Source organism: Kryptolebias marmoratus, linkage group LG23 (genome assembly GCF_001649575.2).
Source record: "Kryptolebias marmoratus isolate JLee-2015 linkage group LG23, ASM164957v2, whole genome shotgun sequence".
NCBI classification, from domain to species: domain Eukaryota; kingdom Metazoa; phylum Chordata; class Actinopteri; order Cyprinodontiformes; family Rivulidae; genus Kryptolebias; species Kryptolebias marmoratus.
The window spans coordinates 3,825,054-3,827,122 of NC_051452.1; the positions used below are offsets into that span (position 1 = coordinate 3,825,054).

At 49.9% G+C, this 2,069-nt stretch overlaps 1 long non-coding RNA gene across 1 annotated transcript in view; it reads right to left on the reverse strand.

Annotated features, from left to right (window-relative positions):
• Positions 1–2,063, reverse strand: part of LOC112451505 — a 4,244-nt gene extending 2,181 nt beyond the window's left edge. The window contains exon 1 of the long non-coding RNA XR_003040336.2: positions 1,523–2,063. This is a non-coding gene — a long non-coding RNA (uncharacterized LOC112451505). The remainder of the gene's footprint in view (positions 1–1,522) is intronic.
• Positions 2,064–2,069: the final 6 nt, after the last annotated feature.

Genomic DNA, 2,069 nt, shown 5'->3' on the forward strand with positions numbered 1-2,069 from the left:
GGGGGTACAGGTAGGGGAGCAGATTTTAGTGATGAAATCGTAATAATTGAGTAAAACAATCTGTTTTTCTGAAACCTACTGATCAGCCAGATCTATTATTCTGCCACTAGGAGCTGCAGCTACAAGAAATCACAGCTGTCGCCTCAGACGGCTCTGATTGGCTCCTTCATGATTTCTTGTTGTGTTAACGGGTTCGAGGGGTTGCGAGCTGACTGGGCTCTTGACCCGTCCACTTCGGGGACAGGGACGTCTTCATGTAAAACTGTGACCCGCTGCGTCCGAGCTGCAGGCAGGAGGGGAGACGAAGGATGACGTCAGCGTTCCTCCGGCTGCATCTTTAAAGAGCAGCTCCGCTTCCTGCTGCTACAGCTGCTGCTACTACAGCTGCTGCTGCTGCTACAGCTGCTGCTACAGTATCTGCTGCTGCTACAGCTGCTGCTGCCAATTACAGGAAAGAGGCAGTGACTCACAGGAAGTGAGCAATGAGCTGCAGAGCGCCGGGATCGATGACGCAGGAGGACGGATGGACGGACGGGGGGGATATCTCGCCTTCTTATTATTCCAGAAACAATATTTAATCATTTAATCATCATTTGATCAGCCAAGAGGCTTTTAATGGACCTAAACGCAGATCTTTTTAGTTGGAAGTGGTTTTTTTACCAGGATAATAATGTAAATATTTTAACTGTATAATATCTGCAGAAACGCCCCCCCCCGGACTGTTCCTGCTCCCCTGAAAGCCTCATTATGTGAAACACGTGTGTGTGTGTGTGTGTCCTCAAAGCACAGATCTGCTGGTAAATGATTACAAGCTCTGTGTGTGTGTGTGAGGTCAGAGAGGTGTGCTGAAGTTTCCAGGATAATAAAAACAAACGGGGCTACACGTGCGTCACTCTGGCATTCAGACCTGTCCCTGCTTCGCCGGTGCTCGGAGGCCATTTTTAGACGCCGTCTGTGATTGTCTCCGCCCCCCTGATGGGCGGAACGTGGAGCCGTTTCCCTGCATTATTTACATCTCCCTTTAATCCTACATCTAGAAAAAACGGTTCAAAGAGGTGGCACGGGATCCAACATGGCTGCCGACGTGACATGTGTGTGTGTGTGTGTGTGTGTGTCTGCGCAGCACACAAGCAGTCAGATGACACCGCAGATGGAAAGGCTTCGACTGACAACGAGGAATAAAAAAAAAGTAGAAATAAATAAATAAAACATGCAGAACAAAACCAGGAAGTGGTGCAACGTAACACAAGTACTACTTGCAGATGTGGGAGCTCTGAAGAAGTGCTTTCAGCGAGCCGTGAGCGTTTTATAAGAGGCGCTGCGCCTGCAGGTAGCCCCCCCACCCCCGCCCGGTCGGCTCCAAATTGTCCGAAAAAAAAAAAAGGCCGCCCACTCGCAGGCTTTTATGCCAGCGTGGGGTCGCCCTCCGCAGGCGCCCGATGATTGCGGCTCGCCGTCAGGAGGCAGGACTTATTCAGAGCTCCGGGGACTGATGAAAGAAAGCTTTTAAAAAGGAGCAAACCTGATTGGCTGGTGCTGTTGCTGCGTAGGGGACACTTGTGGCAGGAGTTGTTGCTGCAGAGACAGTAGCAGGCGTAGCACTGTACATCATTGGGACTTTGGTTTTTTTGTTTTGTTTTCAGGGGGAGGAGGAGGAGGAGGCAGCGGTGGACAGGTAGCGTTATGGTAACCGTGGCAACAGTTGTGGGCGTGTGAGGAGAGAGCCAGCAAGCCGTCGGTAGAAGGAGGGGGGGGCAGATGGCATGCAGCCGTTCACAATGCAAAGCAAGGACAGAAAAAAAGGACAGCATGGGAGGACAAAAAACAAACAAACAAACAAAAACAAGAGGAGAACAGCTGATTACAATCACAAGTAAGGAAATTCACACGGAAAAAAATCTGTTTGCTGTCGTTCCCAGAGAAGTTTAATAGGAACGAGCAGCGTTTTAAAGATGGCTGACCAACTTCGCTGCACGAGTCCAAACGTAAATAAATACGTAAACGACGAACGCCGGGCGAAAAGTTCTCATTTCTGGTTAACCAATCAGACGAGAAGGAGCTTCTCTGGG